The following is a 17,162-nucleotide window of genomic DNA, read 5'->3' as shown; positions in this document are numbered from 1 at the left end:
GGACAGTTGCTGTGAATATATGCCTAACCGTTAAAACCGAGCCCAAGAATGTGAGCTGAGAAACCAGGCTTTCAGGAAAACCAAACCAAACCAAACCAAACAGGTTTTCTTTTCCCCTCAAAAAAATAAAGTATTTAAGAAACAAAATCATATGGAAACGTGGGTGAGAGTACATAGCACGGTGGTAGATCCATCCCCCATAAATTAGGTACCTGCTAGGACTCTCCTTTCCGTTTGGAACCCACCGTAGAATTGGGAGCTTTGGAACAACTGGCAGAAAAGGGAGCACTCCCGGGCCAGGAGCACTCCAGCCCCGACAGGAAGCGACTCCTCTTGCGTTGACATGGAAGTAAGCGCAAAAAGGGATCGATTTGTTTCCGAAAACTTGTAAAATCATGCTCCATTGCATCCGTAGACTCCGTGAAAAAACGGAGGTCAGAGACCGACCTGTTTTGTGAATGATCAAAGTAGCTCCAGCTTTATGCCCTGTCCATTAACGGCTTTGGGAAAATTAAAGCAGTTGTTCGGGGCTAGAGCCGGTGGCTGGGGATGAGGAGAGCACTAGCCTCTACCACTGACTTGGTTTCCATCAGAATGGAAAATGCCTTGACCGTGCCCACTTTGTTGCGCTGGACTATTACTCACCACCGCCTCTTTTGGGCTTGGCCGTGAGACTGGATGTGGCCAATGGAACGTTTATGGAGAGGTCTTGGGTGTGCTTCCACAGTTTGGCTTGGCACTCTTGCCCTTTTGCCATTCATCATAAGAGGAATGGGCAGCCTCGGCTCGAAGGGGAAAGAGGAGACACGAGGAACAGACTTAATCCTAACCTGCAGCTAAGCCCCGCCGATCCCAGCCCAACCCAGCTGAGTCAGTCAACCCACGGTCTTAAGCAGACCCAGCCCAGGCAGTTTGCAGACCCCTGAGCAAAAAATAGAAGTGCTTGTTTCAGCTACTGAGTTTTCAGGTGGTTTGTTATGCAGCCACGGGTGACTGACACATCATTGTTTTCCCATTTTAATCCATTCTCTGTGTTAAAGCCATAGTTCTCTTTTACATCTGTTTATTTTTGAGAGACAGAGAGAGACAGCATGAGCAGGGGAGGGGCAGAGAGAGAGGGAGACACAGAATCAGAAGTAGGCTCCAGGCTCCGAGCTGCAGCACAGCCCGTCGCGGGGCTCGAACCCATGAACCGTGAGAACATGACCTGAGCCAAAGTTGGACACTCAACCGACTGAGCCACCCAGGCGCCCCATGATAGTATTTTTTTTTTTTTTTTTTTTTTTTAAGCAGGCTTCACGTCCAGCACAGAGCCCAACACAGGGCTTGAACTCACAACCCTGAGATCAAGATCTGAGTTGAGATCAGGACGCTTAACTGATTGAGCCATCCAGGTGCCCCATAGTTCTCCTTTTAAATACAAACCCACCATATCCCATCTTTGCTTAAACCTCTCAGTAGTTCTTTTTTTTTTTTTCCTAAGTTTATCCATTTTGAGAGAGAGAGAGCAGGAGAGGAGAGAGAGAGAGAGCGAGCACTCTGCACCATCAGTGTGATATGAAGCCAGATGTGGGGCTTTCACTCACGAACCATGAGATCATGATCTGAAAAGAAATCAAGAGTCGGTCGCTCAACCCACTGAGCCATCCAGGTGCCCCTCTCAGTAGTTCTTATTTTGGAATAAAGACCAAATGGTTAGCATGATCTATAAAGTCCTGTATCATCTGTGCCTGGCCTCTTTCCTGATCACTCTGCACTCAGCCTTCTCTCAGCTGTTTGATCTCACCATGCTTGCTTTTCTCCCCATGGCCCTTTTCTTTCTTTTCTTTTTTTTTAACTTTTTTTTTAAGTTTATTTATGTTGAGAGAGAGAGAAAGAGAGAGAGAGCATGCACAAGTGGGGGAGGGGCAAAGAGAGGGAGAGAGAGAGAGAATCCCAAGTGGACTCTGCATGAATAGTACAGAGCCTGATGTGGGGCTCGAACTCATGAACTTCGAGATCATGACCTGAGCCAAAGTCAGTCACTTAACCAACTGGGCCATCCAGGTGACCCCCCCCCCTTTTTTTTTAAATGATGATTCTCTTTTATTTTAAAGTTTGTTTATTTATTTTGAGAGAGAGAGAGCGTGTGTGCACATGCGAAAGAACGAGCAGGGGAGGGGCAGAGAGAAGGAGAGATAGAGAAACCCAAGCAGGCTCCACACCGTCAGCACAGAGCCCAATACAGGGCTCGAACCCACAATCTGTGAGATCGTGACCTGAGACAAAATCAGAGTTTGACACCTACCCGCCTGAGCCACCCAGGTGCCCCTCTCCTCATGGGCTTTTTATGAACTGGTCCCCCTGGGGGCTAACCTCTCCTCTCCACTCTTTGCTTAGTTAACTCCTAGTTAAGTAGAAGCTTAAATGTTACATTCCCGAGGAAGTTCTCCTTGACCCCAATGCAAGGTTAGATTCTCAATAATATGGCCTCAAGCCTGTTGAATTTCGCTCTCAGCACTTAACTAGACTTGCAGTGAATTATTCAATTGTGTAACTCATTAGTGTCCTACCCATCATGAGGGCAAGGAAAATATTTGTCTGAGTTGCTGCTCTAGCCCCTGCTGAAGGAGATGATGTGCACCTGGGAAGCACTTAATAAACATTCCTTGAACGAGCAGTTGAGTGAAGAGACTAGGCTTGAATAAAAATCAGGGGATGCAGAACAGGTCACATGTGATGTTGAATATCTGAATTAGTTCGATTGAAAGGACTTCAGGACACATGGGTGGCTCAGTCGTTTGAACACCCGACTCTTGATTTTGGCTCCGGTCGTGGTCCCAGGGTCCCGGAATTGAGCCCAGCATTGGGCTCCACGCTTGAGCCTGCTTGAGATTCCCTCCTTCTCTGTCTCTCTCTGTCTCTGTCTCTGTCTCTGTCTCTCTCTTCCCTTGCATGCCTCTCCCCCACTTGCATGCATGTGCATGCACGCTCTCTCTCCCAAAATAAAAACATAAAAAGAAAGAAAAGTCCTTTGAGAACTTAGTGTAAGAGAGTGTGACTATTGGGACAAAGTAAAAAAAAAAAAAAAAAAAAAAAAAAAGACTCCTTCAAAGAAAACACAGTCTCTTGTTAGTCACAGAGCCAAGCTGGATTTCTAAATGTGACTGAATTAGAAATAAAAACTCTGGGGGTACCCAGGTGGATCAGTCGGTTGAGCATCTGACCCTCAATTTCAGCTCATGTCCTGATCCCAGAGTCACGGGATCGAGCCCCGCATCAGCCTCTGTGCTGAGCATGGAACCTGCTTTGGATTCTCTCTTTCCTCCCCTCAGCCCCTCTCCCTGACTTGCACGTTCTCTCTCTCTCTCTCTCTCCTCTCTCTAAAAGAAAGAAAGAAAGAAAGAAAGAAAGAAAGAAAGAAAGAAAGAAAGAAAGAGAAAACTCTGATTATTAGAGGAGACGTCATTAGCAGAGGGATTGACAATGTGGGAAGGTTGGATGGTAGTACAATTACTGTTGAGTTTCGAACAAGTGAGGATTGTCCAAGAATTTGAAAATAAAATCACACTTGTGCCCTTTTGGGTTCTTGGCTTTAGAAATAGTGTCACAGCTTATCTAATAGAGAGACACTGTTCTAGGTATCATGATACAGACAGAGAAACAGTAGAACGTACCAGGAATGACACGAGCTTTGAAATTTGACGGGAAAATCTCATGAAGGCTTCGGTCCAGCGTACAAAGGAAAGAAAATCAGGGCGGATGGAGCTTCAGCTTTCGAGTCCCAATGTCCTTACCACGACTGAACACGAAAGCCACGTCTCTGGGGGAGCCTTGGGACTCACAGCCTTGGGAATCAGTAGAGCCTGCGAGGACCCCACTGAGCTTCTCGTCAGCCCCGTGCCACCCCCCCACCCCACCCCCGTGCCATCTCTGGGGGAAGCCTCTGGAAGCCATTGCACTTTCATGTTCCGGTTTATCCGCAAATACACACAAATATAAGCTGTTTTGTCTTTTTTTCTCTTAAGGGAAACAAGTGGTAAAGAATTTTCAAAAATTCTTCAGCTATATTAAGTCTCTCGGTCAATTTCCCTTGGCTCTATAACTCGCGCTAATTAAAGTGGTCTCAACAGAGGATCCTAGAGTGCAGCTTCCTTTTTGTTTTCTTTCTTTTTTTTTTTTTTCCTACTTGTGTTGGCTCTCATGTTCTTTGCTTAAATAATTAATAATCATTACTATCCGTTATGCAGCATGTGGGAGAAGAGCGAGTAATCTTGGATCCCAGGACATTTGCATCATGCCTGTCCCCTCTGCAGAAGCTTTCATCTGAGGCTCTTCATTAGCCGGCACCAGGGGGTACATTTGCCGCCCTCGGCCTTCGGTGTTTATTAACTATAAAAAAGAGCCCCATCTGATTCACCAGCTGGGGGCAAACACTGCGGATGGGAAGTAACTTCCCGGAAGAACAGTAATGAAGAGGAGTGGGGGGCAGGGGTGTGCGGAGAAAACGTAAACCACAAAGTTCATTTAGATTCAGCAAATCTCTGCCAGAGCGAAATGCACCGTCTAAGTGTCGGTCACGTTACCGCACAGCCAGACTTCCGTGTCACAAATAGCAAAGGATTTAAGGAGACCCCCGAGCTGGAAAGCAGGAGGGTTTCTAGGCTCGGATGGGTTTGAAATTGTCCACTCTTCAAACCAACCGCGAAGGGCAGGGGCAAAGCCACAGATATTTCACAGTGACAGGCCCGTCTACTTGTTGACATAAGCAAAACTCCGGGGCAGTCTAGACCTCAGGAGGGCGAGGAAGGAAGTGCCTGTCAGGAATGGTCTCCATTCTCCCCCTGACACACTGGTAACATTGCATCATCTACAGACAGGGAACGTGTTGGTACGTGCCCGGGGTGGGGGCGGGGGGGACATGCTGTTTTATTGTTCATTCCCAGACGGTAGAAGTTATTTGCTTTTCGGAATGGTAATTTTTTTTATACGTAACTGGATGATAACCAGCAGGAAAAAAGGTAATAAACAGACATATGCTTAGAGGCTAATAAGCTGAGTATTTGGATCCAAACTGAAGTTTCACGTTGTTTTGTCTCTCCTAGGTGATCAGAATGTTTCTGCACCGACAAAGTACACTTACAAGACACGTTGGTCTACCGAAACCCTCAGCCAAAGAAATGAGTAATGATTTCTTTCTGTTGTTCCCAAGTGCGATACGAACGGGGTTCTGTGATTGGAGGGTCTACCCGTGCAGAAAGCAACACTCTGGGGACAGGCTGGCAGACAGCCAGATGTTCACAGAAGCGCATAGCCCACTCGTGACACAAAATATGTATACTCACTGATCTACAAAACGCTTTCATCATTGTGTTTAATAATTCCTTATTATCTCTAAAGTAAAATCAGATGACAAGTTATTTGCCAATGGGAGACACAGGAGGAACGGTGCGTGACTGTGGCCCTCTTTGTCTGCTGTGCACTTAGCGCCCTTAGCACTTGCTGTGCTCAGAAAAGTCTGAGCTGTACCAAACGTAAACGGGATGACAAATGCTGGCACCAAAGCAAAAGACAAATTATTTTGGGGTGCCTGGGTGGCTCAGTCGGTTAAGCACCGGACTTCGGCTCGGGTCACGATCTCGTGGTTCGTGGGTTCAAGCCCCGCGTCGGGCTCCGGGCTGACAGCTCAGAGCCTGGAGCCTGCTTTCAGATTCTGTGTCTCCCCTTCTCTCTGTCCCTTCTCAGCTCACACTCTGTCTCTGTCTCCCTCTCACTCAAAAATAAATAAACGTTAAAAAAAAATTTTTAAGAGAAATTATTTTACCTTCTATCTTATTGGAAATTATTAATTAATATTTAAATTTGGGGGGAGGGGCATCTGCATGGCTCAGTCAGTTAAGCGTCTGACTCTTAGTTTCGGCTCAGGTCAAGATCTCAGGGTCTGTGAGTTTGAGCCCTGCATCGGGCTCTGTGCTGATAGTGTGGAACCTGCTTGCGATTCTCTCTCTCTCTCTCTCTCTCTCTCTCTCTCTCTCTCTCTCTCTCTTCCTCTCTCTCTCTGCCCCTTCTCTGCTCACACTCTGTCTCTCAAAATAAATAAACTTAATAAAATTTAAAGGTATATTTAAATTTTGGTTCTCAAAACACAAAAAGAATTGGTTCTCATTTTTCTTTACTACCAAACCTCATCTTTACGTAGCGGAAGGTCTCCTTCTTTCTCTCGCATTGTCATTCTGTACCTGCTAACCTCGTAGGCAGGAAGGCCCTCTTAGGGGTTAAAACTTGAGGACTACCTGGGGTGCCTGGGTGGCTCAGTCAGTTAATTGTCCAACTTTGGTTCAGGTCATGATCTCATGGTTCACGAGTTCGAGCCCCACATCGGGCTCTCTGCTGACAGCATGGAGCTTGCCTCAGATCTTCTGTCCCCCTCTCTTTCTGCCCCTCCCCTGCTTGCACTGTCTCACTCTTCCTCTCTCAAAAAATGAATAACCATTAAAAAAACCCAAAAAACTTGAGGACCACTCTTGTCATAACTACTTCGCAAAAGCTCTCTTCCCCTGCAGCCTGCTGGGGCTCCCCTGTTGTTTCATCCTTGGCCTACGATTTTTACTGTCACAGTTATCCCTTCGGGATAGAGAGGATAGGGATTTTTTTTTCTCCAGAAACAAGTATTTAAAGAGACACACGTGTCTGGGAGCACAGAGGGGCCCTCCCCAAAGCTGAAAGGATAAAATATAGAATCGTAAACGTAAGGAGTGAACAGTGAGGAGGGGGTTGACGGCATTGGAAGTCAGGGGTGGAGATGGGCAAGGAGGGCCGAACAAAAAGGACAGTCCTGGGTGGGGTATCTACACACGTTTTAGTTACGTGTTCGTGTGCTCATATCTGCATGTGCCAGGTACTGTGCTGGGGGCAGGGGGGGTGGTTTGCCGAGACTTCTTACCCTTTTGGAATTTACGGCCATGCCATAAATTATGGCCCCATAACTGGGGCTGGCGTAGGTTAAGCAAAGTCTCTTTAAGGAAGACCAAATGTTCAGTCAGGTGAAGGAGGGAGAAGCGAAGAAAGAGCCACTGAGTCAAAAAAGAACTGCACATTTAGAAGTCCTGAAGCGCGAAGGAGCACCCTATGATCCAGGAACAGGGAGGAGGCCTGTGGGTAGCAGGAGCCCCTTCCGTAAAAGCGGCTCAAGATCAGGCTGGAGCCAGATCACGCAGGGCCTTGTAGCCACGCGAAAGATTCTGAATTTCGTCATGAAGATGAAGGGAAGTCCTTGAAGGGCAGAGACCTGACTGACAAGAAGGGTACATTTTAAGAAGGACAGCGGATTGGGGTTGGTAGGGAAAGCCTGGATGTGAGAGCACTTGGAAGCTATTGTTGGAGTCAGGTTGAGAGCTGATGGTGGGGGAACCTGGGCCAAGGGAGTAGAGACGCTGGCAAGTGGGGAGATTCAAGATATGGTTTGGGGTGCAAACAACACGGACTGGATCTGAGGGACAAAGGAGAGAGGTGGCAAGGATACTTTGGAGCTTCTGACGCAAGCCACTGGGTGAAATGGCCAATTAGTGGCCATTACTCAAGGCGGGGGGTGGGGCACCGGAGGAGAGGCCGATTTGGGGACCGACTGAGTGTGAGATGCTGTGTGCAGAGCTCGTGCAAGGTCCACTGAAATCGTGAAACACTGTGTTAGAGATCTGCCTTCTTCTCTTCCCCGTTCCCCTTCCCTCCTTTCAAATATTGGTCCCTTTCTCTCTTGTCACATTGCCTCATTCTTTCAGAATGTTCCATGTGGTGTGTGAAAGATGCTACTAACATTGTTGAGGCCATATCCTTATAGCTCTTGATCCAATAGGAAAGAGCTTCCCTTCATTACCAATTCAGAAAGTTTCGGGGAAGGACTCCAATTGGCTCAGCTTGGGACACATCCCGCTTCTTAGCCAGTAGTCAAGAGAATGTAGCACTTGACTGTTCCAGCTTGGATTCCCCTGTTTTGTTTTGTTTGTTTTTGGTTTTTGTGGAGAGGAGAGGGTAGAATACTGTGATTGATAGCCTCATCAGCACCTCAAGGGGGTACAGGGTAGGGAAGAGCAGTTCCCCAAGGGGAAGAGATAGTCCCGGGCTGTCAGAACCAATAGATGTTCCCCTACATCCTAAACTTTCCATGTTTCATTCTAAGACACTACAGATGGGTGAAGCCTGCCCGAGTTAATCCTGAAGTAATACTCTTATCTAGAAAGGCAGGATTTTCTAACTCTCCGCTGATAGAGTAGTTGAGGGACTGTGCTGATGAACTTATTGTAATTTTGAACTATAAAAACAATCGGTTTGGGGTGCCTAAGCAGCTCAGTCGGTTAGGAGTCTGGCTCTCGATCTCAGCTCAGGTCTTGATCATAGAGTCGTGAGTTCAAGCCCTGCAGTGGGCTCGGCACTGGGCAGGAAGCCTACTTAAAAACAAATAAACAAACAAAACCCAAAAAACACAATAGATTTATGAAAAATTTGAAAAAAGGGAAAAAGCGTCCATTATTTCACAGGGATACATTTTTGTTTTATGCATTCCTTTCCACCTTCATCCTTAAGCATGTCTGTCTTTCTTTTTTTTTTTTTTTTTTTTTAAGTTTTTTAATTTATCTTGAGAGAGAGAGGGAGGGGCAGAGAGAGGAGAGAGAATCCCAAGCAGGCTCTGTTCTGTCAGCTTGAAGCCTGATGCCGGGCTCGAACTCATGAGCTGTGAGATCACCACCTGACCCAAAATCAGGAGTCAGATGCTTAACCAACTGAGCCACCCAAGTGCCCCCTTAAGCATGTCTCTTAAAAAATGTAACATTTATAGATTGTGTCTTGAATACCAAGCAGTTTGTTCAGTTTTAATTCATTTGTTGAAACATCAATATTTACAATAAAAATAATTTGAATGTGCACATTTTTCTGCATTGGTGTGCTCTGGGAAACGAAGGATCAGCTAGTACAACGTATTGGCAAATATTGGTTGAGCCCTTGCAACAGCATGGTAGCTGGGACACTAATGAGCATACAGACATGACTAAGACCTATTTCTGGCCTTTGAGTTCATAATCTCATGAGTTTTTTTTTTTTAATGTTTTTATTTATTTTTGAGACAGAGAGAGACAGAGCATGAATGGGGGAGGGGCAGAGAGAGAGGGAGACACAGAATCGGAAGCAGGCTCCAGGCTCTGAGCCATCAGCCCAGAGCCCAACGCGGGGCTCGAACCCACGGACTGCGAGATCGTGACCTGAGCTGAAGTCGGACGCTTAACCGACTGAGCCACCCAGGCGCCCCCATAATCTCATGAGTTTTGATAAAATTAAAATATTCCTCAACTGTAACTAAAATAGTTATTAAATCAAAAGAGTAATATGGACATTACAGAATATGAACACAACAAAGTAAACAAAATATCATCTCATGTCCCTCTTGCACAGGGAAGGGAAAGAAATGTATGGGGTGTGGAAGAAGATGGGATTCTGTTTTCTAACAGGCTAAAGGAAAGGCAGGGAAAGCGAGGCAGGAGGGCTTCTAAAGTGCGGTTAGTGCCACACTATGTAACCGTTAAAATGTTGAAAATGAGGGGCGCCTCGGTGGCTCAGTTGGTTAAGCACCTGATTTGGGCTCAGGAATTAATCTCAGGGTTTGTGAGTTGGAGCCCTGCCTCGGGCTCTGTGCTGACGGCACAGTTCAGAGCCAGGAGCCTGCTTCCGATTCTGTGTCCTCCTCTCTCTCTGCCCCCCCCCCCCATAAAGTAAACCATAAAAAAAATTGAAACTGTTGAAAATCAGAACACTCTTAAAGACACACGTCCCTTTAAAAGGAAAGTGGGTGTTCAAAGCGATTTGCATTTTGCCTAAAATGGGCTGTTTTTCCCTGTACTCTTCTCCAGACAGCCATCTAGCAGCTAGAGTCAGACTTTCTAACAGAAACATTTTAATCATGGACCCTTTCTCCCCAGAAAAATGTACTCCCTACCAAGACACATGATATTTTAAGTTTAACGGACCCACGGAGGTCCATTCCTGGGCCTTCTAGGCTTCGTGGATCCCAGGTTAGACAGGCCTCCAATTCGAGAGTGGGCCTAGTTTCTTCAAAGGTAGCAACGTTCCCAGTTCCACCGCGCCGGAAGACCACGCCTCTGAATGTTTTGCAACCTCGTCCGTTTCAGATTTTTCAGGGGTCCTGGGGAAACCAGCCTCCCCGAGGATTCCGCCCCGTCCGACCGCTCCCATTTTTAAACACAGACTCGTGTGTGGGAGAGGCCATTATTTTTACGGGATCACTATGCTCCCGGAGCAGCCAGGGACAGACACTGTGGCTTTACCGCAGAGCCAGCTCCATCCTTAACCCGGGCTCCGCCCTCAGACCACCTCCTCCTCGGAGCCCCCGCCCCCCTATCCTTGCCCACCCTCCCCGCCCCCGCTCCGCTCCACCCCTTTGCTCTGAGCGGGGCTGGGCCACCACTCACGACCCAGTTCCACCCGCCCATTTCGTGGCCCCGCCCCAGAACCCCTGGCCCCACCCTCCTCCCGAGCAGCCCAATGAGCGTCCCCGAGCGCGCCCCAGCACCATCCCCGTACGCGGGAGGTCCCGCCCCACGGGCCGGTTTAACCACTGAGCGTGCCCGCACACGCCGGGGCCCCGCCCCGCCTCCAGGCCCCGCCCCCGGCGCCGGCCCTCCTCCCCTCCCCCCACCCCCGAGGCCTTGCGGTGGCCGCGCCTCCGCCGCCCGTGAGGAGCCAGATGCCGCCCCCTCCGCCGGTCCCTCCCCCGGCGGCCTGGCGCCTCCCTCCCTCCCCGCCGCGGTGACTCACGGAGCGGGAGGCGGAGGCTCTGGCGGCCGCTCCCGCTGCTGCTGCCGCTGCCGCTGCCGCTGCCGCTGCCGCTGCCGCTGCCGCTGCTGCTGCCGCCGCGGCTGCTCCGGCTGAGCGCGCCCCGGAACAGGCCGCCGCGCGCCGTGCACGGACCCGCAGCCCCCGCCGGCCCGGCCGGGTCGGGCGGCCCAGGTAAGCGCCGAGGCCGGCCCGCGCCCGCAGCGCCCGGGCCCGCGCCGCGCCGGGGCTCGGGGGAGCCTCCGGCCCTTTGTCTCCCGGGGAGGGGCCGCGGAGGGCGCCCCCGACCCCTCTCGGACCCCCCGGCTGGCCCCCGGCGCGGCGCCCTGGTCTGGGCCGGGCCTCCCCGCCCCGCCGGGTCGCCGCTGCCTCCCCGCCGCTCGCCGCCCGCGACCCCGCCGCAGACCACCCTGCAGCCGTCCTCACCTCCGCCCAGGGGTCGCCTCCACAGGTGTCCGAGCCACCCACTCTGTTGTTCACCCCACCGCGTCGGCGTGGTTGTCACCGGCTGTCAGCACTCGGGTCCCGCGCCCTCCTGACCCTCCCCTCACCTGCTCCCCACGCTCAGCATCCCGACCCCCTGTATAGAGCCCCTCCATATTTCCCCAAACTAAATGCTGCTGAGGTCTGGCCCCTGGACCGCCCTTCCTCTCTCTGTCTCTGTCTCTCTCGCGCGCGTGTGACTGAGCTGTTTCCTCGTTCCACCTCTCCCGGGGAGTGTTCCTGGACGGTGCACAGTGTAGGCACACGTTTCACCTGTCTGGCGGGTGTCTATGCATACGTGAGCCTGCAAAATGAACCACTGGGAGCCCCAAACTGCACTTGTCACCTCCTTGTCATCATCCCCACCCAGCCACCTTCCTTATTCTTGGACCTGGTAACCAAGGCACATAGATAGGTCTGGACACCCAACCTCGGTGAGGCCCCACACGCCTCCCTCTCTCTTGTGTGCTGACCTTGTCTGAGCAGGTACCTGCTGTGCAGTTAGCCCCTGGGAAGGCCGAGGAGGCTTGTGCTGGCAACAAATCAAGAGTTTTATGAATAATGAGATCTGTGGCTTGCAGCACCTCCTATCTGAGAATCTAAGCATGCTCTGGCTGTTAATTATTTTGTCTCCTGTCACTCACACAACTTAGGGAAGTGTGCGTGGCCGACTGCTGGGTAAATTGAGGCACAGGGTGTGTCAGGAAGGGACCTGGAGGCAAGTCAGAGTTTGTCCTGAGGTTTTGTTCCCAAGTGCCTTGTGTCTTAGCTCCCTGGGACAAGGACTGAGCTCTTTCTTGTTCCTGACTTTAGACCCTGAGTGATACTCATCTTTGGGGCCATTAAAGTGTTTTCTCTGACTTCAAGCAGCACTTTGAATCATTAAAAAAAAAAAAAAAAAAAAGGTGCAAGCTGTTGAATATCAGTGTGAGTTTCATGGTTTCCTGATGGAGTTAGTGGGCCTTGTAAGTACAAGCTGCCTCTGTAGGATGGAGATTCGTCTGTTCAGCAGTGAGTGCTCCCTATGTGACAGGCACCATGACAAACGGTGGGGCTACAGGAGTGCACGTAGACATAGCCCCCGCCCTCCCATAGCTGACGTTCTAAAGAGGGAGGAGTAGACAAATAAGCAGACAAAATCATTTCAGTGGTGCTGAGTGCTATGAAGAACCAGTTTGGATTTCATTCCAAGTGCAGTTAGAAGCTATTAGAGGATTTTAAGCAGAGAGCTGATAAGGTCTAAGTTTCCCAAGATTGCTCTGGCTGCTGTGTAGAGATGGGATTGTGAGGTGCAAAGGCAGAAGCAGGGATACTGGTCAGACTCCTGCAGCTTCCGGGCGAGAGATGATGGTGGCTTGGAGGCGCAGAATGGTAGCAGTAAAAGTGAAGGGGTGAAATCAGTCTCCTCCCTCCCCCTCCCGCAGGAGAGCTGAGAGCTATAAAGCAAAACTTCGGGGAACGCCGATTCAGATTCCCATGCCTAGCAGATAAGTTTTGGATTATACTCAGGTCTGGCTCAGCGAACCTTACTCAGCACCTGTCGTGAGCCAGGTACTGCGCTAGACTCCAGGGATACAGACGTGAACCGGGTGGAGAGGGAGTGTTCTCCACATTACAGACATGCTCACAGAGGGATCACCCCCTTCTTGACGGAAGAGGATTTGTGGGTTTCAAAACCAGTTAGAGGGGCGCCTGGGGGGCTCAGTCGGTTGAGCGTCCGACTTCGGCTCAGGTCATGATCTCGCGGTCCGTGAGTTTGAACCCCACATCGGGCCCTGTGCCAACGGCTCAGAGCCTGGAGCCTGCTTTGGATTCTGTGTCTCCCTCTTTCTCTGCCCCTCCCGTGCTCACACTCTGTCTCTCTCTCTCTCTCTCTCAAAAATAAATAAACGTGAAAAGAAAATTTTTTTTAATTAAAAAATAAAACAACAGAGGTGGAGGGGGCTCTACCAGTGGGCTTCATTCCCGTCTCGGGCTGCACTATTTAAATGGGAGCATTATTATTACCTTGCCGGTGCTGTAAAATGTTGCTCAGGGAGACTGGGACTGTTCTCAGTCTCAGTTGCGAGAAGAACTCAGTGGCCGTGCACTTGAACTGTTAACCAGAATAAAACTTGATCTCTTTGCCCGTCCAAATCTGTGCTGTCAGAACATGTCTGAGCTAGAGGACCTTGGGAGTTGTGTAGGCCAGCGCCACCCCCCTTGCCCCCTCCCCCCGCCTTTCCTGGTTGGGTATCTATGGCCCCTAGAGGCTAAGTAACTCTTGAAATCCCATAGCAGTTTGTACATTTTTTAATGGTACCCGTCACTTCCTACCTGTTTCGGTTCCAAGGGTACCTGCGTGACTCTAAGCTTTCTGAGGCCAGGATCTCCGGGGGATTCATCTTTGCATCCCTCACCACGTCAAGATCAGTACAAAAAATAAACTCATGCAGTATCGGTTGACTTGCCTGGGTGTCCCAGCACCTAAAACCGGGACCCGGGAACCCTGTCCCTGTCTTGACATCAGACCACACTTCCTTGCGGATCCCTCCTCATCCGGGGTGCAGGCAAGGGGTATAGCCAGCAGTGTCCATGTCACTGAGCTCACAGAACAGGGCAGCCCTTCCCTGATGGATCCGCTCTCTCTCCAGCCCTGCCCACAGAGAACAGCTGTGGAGGGTGCTGACCAAGTAGTTATTTGCCATCCAGCAAATATGAAGTGTACCTCTTAATTAGACCATGGACTTTGTACCGAGGCTATCTGGGTTTGGATCTTGGTTTCTTTCATCATGAGCTGCGCGATCTTCAGCAAGTAATGTAACCGCTCTGTGCCTCAGTTTCCCCATCTGTAAAATAATAATACTTCAGGGAGTTGTTGGGAGCATTAAATCAGGTAATACCTATTGTGGTGTTTTTTTTTTTTTAATTTTTAATTTAATTTTATTAAAAACTTTCTTTTAATGTTTATTTTTTAGAGAGAGAGAGACAGAGTGCGAGCGGCGAGGGGCAGAGAGAGAGGGAGACACCGAATCTGAAGCAGGCTCCACGCTCTGAGCCGTCAGCGCAGGGCCCAAGGTCGGGTTTGAACTCACAAACTGTGAGATCATGACCTGAGCTGAAGTCAGACGCTTAACCGACTGAGCCACCCAAGTGCCCCTCCGCCCCCCCTCCCCACGCTGTGGGTTTTTTTAGAGTTTATTTATTTATTTTTTGAGAGAGAGAGCACGAGTGGGGGAGAGGCAGAGAGAGAGGGAGAGAGAGGATCCCAAGCAGGCTCCACACCGTTAGTGCAGGGCCAGATGTGGGACTCGAACCCACGAACCATGAGATTATGACCTGAGCTGAAATCAAGAGTCAGACACTTAACCAACTGAGCCACCCAGACGCCCCAGGGTGTAATACCTGTAAGATGCTTAGAACAGCCCTGAGCACTTGTATGTGCTTGAAGTAGTGGTTACTAGTTCACTGTTATTTATTTATCTGTTTCTTATCTGCCACCAGAATTTAAGCTCTTTTCGGGTAGAGATTTTGCCTCTTTTTTTTTTTTTTTTTTTTGGTTTACTGTTGTAGTCCAGTGCCTAAACTTTATAGGCACTCAGTAAACATTTGTTAAACTGAATGACTTATCGAACAGCTATTATGTGCCAGGCACTGTCGTGGGTGCTGGGGATACAGCCAAGAACAAGACGGCCAAGATGCATGGTCCAACGGAGTTTGTATTCTGGCGGGAGAGATGGGCAGAGGTGGACCAGATAACGTAGGATGGTGAAAAGAGATACAGGGCGAATGAAACAGGGCACTAAGATGGAGATAACCGGGATAAGGGTCAGGGGCTCTAGCTAGCTCTCAGGAGGTGACTTTGAATGGGGACCCAGATGACGGGCAGAGAGGACAGCAGGAGCCACAAGCCCAGTGGGACTGGAATGTGGTGAGAGAGGAGTTGATAGGGGCCGGATCTGCGGCCACGGTGAGGAGTTTGGATTTTACTCCTCGATTCTGCACAGTGGGAATCCATCCGTGCTAGGAGAAAGAGCAGGATGCTAGGAGACCAGTGAATCGGCTCTCCTCGTCCTGGGAAGGCTTTTGGAGGCCAGCAGGCTCATAGTGTTGAGTTTATTCCCATCAGGTTCCTCATGTCTCTGGCCTAGGTCCCCAGGGGACGTGGGAGCCATCGCCTAGATTAACAAAGGCCCAGATGTGTGTCTCTGTGTCCTGCACATTCCGGTGAGCCTTCTTTTCCCCCTGAGATTGAGGGTTCTCAGTTTCTTGAATTGAATGAATGAGCATCGCCAGCCCTTAGCATCTTGCCCTATATAGCGGCATGGCCTGTGTCCTCTGCTCCTGTCTGCATGAGTTAGAGCTTCTTATGTTGGTAGTGTCACTAAAGTAACATTGGAGCTTTGCCACACACGTATGTGTCACAGCGTCTTTGTTGGGGGTATACGGGGATTGACCGGGTAGCTTTCCTCCCCCGCCCCCCACCCCTCCACCCTTCTCTTCCAGCCCCCGCTGAGGATCACCAGGCCCTCTGTAGAGGGGCAGGCCACGCTGTCACCTCTGACGCCTCCTGTTTGATCACTTGATCGGGAACGTGGTGGTACCTAAAAAGCCTCGGCCGTCTTTGGTCTGGGCTGAGTAGGGTTGGGAAGCTTAGCAGAGCACTCCGAAATGGCATTTAAAACGCAGGGGTCCAGCTCGCCAGGAATCCGGAGCTGGCCTCTTTAGCCTGGGTGCTGTGGCAGCTTTTCAGACCCTCACTTGGGCCTCCCCCCTTGTCAGGTGGTGTTCACAGTGCCACTAGCTCCGCTAACCTTGAGAGGTCAACACGAGTTAGTAGGGGGAATCCAAACTTGGTGTTGCAAGTCACTTTCAGGCTCCTGAGACATTTTATTGGCAGAATCCAAAATGCCTGTTAGTCATACGTCATCTGTAGCCTTGTAAAAACTAAACCCAGAGTGGGTACAACCCTTTTCCCAAGTCACTTCTTTTTTTTTTTTCAACGAGAGTGACACGTGCTCACTTAGGAAACGGATGGAAGTGCCGTCTGACGTCCACTGTCTCACTTAACCCTCGGCCTACTTTCTGAGATAACGCGCTTAGTACCATTTGACATACTCGGGAGCTGAGGCCCGGAAGGGTTAAGTAACTTGCTAGAGATCAAGCTAATCGGGAACAGAGTCGGGATTCAAACCCAGGCAGTGTGTCTTCTGAGCACAAGCTCAGAGCCCCATGTGAGATACTGCTTCTCAGCAGAAACAACAGAGAAGGAAAAAAAAAAAAAAATCTCTTCAGCCCAGCGTGGGTGACTGTTAGGGTGGCCAGAGTTAGCTCACTGGCTGCTGCAAAGAGTTTGAATCCTAAGCCCTTTCCCTGTCTCATCTGACCTTGGGCAAGCTAATTAACCTCCCTTTGCCTTACTTTCCCCAACTGTAAATGGGGATAATGATACTTACACCTTCATAGCTCCCAGGGGCATTGTGATGTTTGAGCCAAAGTGCTTTTGAACTTCTTTTATGAAAGGGCACCGAGCACCAATTGCTGTTACACTTGGTTATTAAAGACCTATTAGTTCCTGATCCTCCAGGAAGCCTCGTTAAAAGGGGAAGACAACAGTCCACAGAGGGAGAGGTGTCCTTCCAATGGTGGGCACAGCTGGACCAAAGCATCGGTCCTGGTTTCTTAGGGACTGAGGGTCATGAATGTTTCTCCATTTTTCCCGGTTGTGTTGTATCGTATAAGCTTCTGTAAGCAGGTCTGTACACGGTGCATCGCGGCACAATCGAGGGCTGCTGATGGCAAGGCAGAGAAGGGGGTTAAAGGGCTTGGTTTCTAATCCTGGCTATGATGTCTTTATGAGATGAGCCAAGAACACAGAG

The 17,162-nt window shown here is 49.9% G+C and overlaps 1 protein-coding gene across 1 annotated transcript in view; it reads left to right on the top strand.

Annotated features, from left to right (window-relative positions):
- The first annotated feature begins 10,928 nt into the window (after nt 1-10,928).
- The window catches only part of CTNNBIP1 (catenin beta interacting protein 1), a 52,379-nt gene continuing 46,145 nt past the window's right edge, over nt 10,929-17,162 (top strand). The window contains exon 1 of the mRNA XM_042996184.1: nt 10,929-10,995. The gene's annotated coding sequence lies outside the window, so the exon portion shown is untranslated. The remainder of the gene's footprint in view (nt 10,996-17,162) is intronic.

Source organism: Panthera tigris, chromosome C1 (assembly GCF_018350195.1).
Source record: "Panthera tigris isolate Pti1 chromosome C1, P.tigris_Pti1_mat1.1, whole genome shotgun sequence".
NCBI classification, from domain to species: Eukaryota; Metazoa; Chordata; class Mammalia; order Carnivora; family Felidae; genus Panthera; species Panthera tigris.
The sequence above is the reverse complement of the archived record's forward strand: the minus strand, read 5'-3'. Positions and strand labels throughout refer to the sequence as shown.